Source organism: Myotis brandtii, unplaced genomic scaffold (assembly GCF_000412655.1).
Source record: "Myotis brandtii unplaced genomic scaffold, ASM41265v1 scaffold439, whole genome shotgun sequence".
Classification (NCBI taxonomy): domain Eukaryota; kingdom Metazoa; phylum Chordata; class Mammalia; order Chiroptera; family Vespertilionidae; genus Myotis; species Myotis brandtii.
The window spans coordinates 448,101-448,394 of NW_005366783.1; the positions used below are offsets into that span (position 1 = coordinate 448,101).

Genomic DNA, 294 nt, shown 5'->3' on the forward strand with positions numbered 1-294 from the left:
AGCGTTCGGACGCCCCTCGAGTCGCTTGCCCTGCGCTGAGCACGGGATGGGTTTGGTTGGTCCCCTGTCCCACGCCCAGCTGCCTGCCCTTCGGCCCCTGACCAGCCGGGCTGTTTGCCATCCTCAGCTCTCACCCTCCTTGTGACTAACTGGTCACTATAAATAGTGCAACGTTTTTTATTTTTTAAAAGAGGGAAAGGCGCGGACACGCACACACCACATAAAAGCCGTCTGAAACTAGGGCTGCCCAAAAGCAACCCCAGAAAGCCAGGAGGGCGCGCGTGCGTGGAGAGC

General features: G+C 58.5%; 1 protein-coding gene across 1 annotated transcript in view; it reads left to right on the forward strand.

Annotated features, from left to right (window-relative positions):
• Positions 1–294, forward strand: part of CHRNB4 (cholinergic receptor, nicotinic, beta 4 (neuronal)) — a gene marked incomplete at its 5' end in the record, with an annotated part of 7,225 nt that overhangs the window by 5,018 nt on the left and 1,913 nt on the right.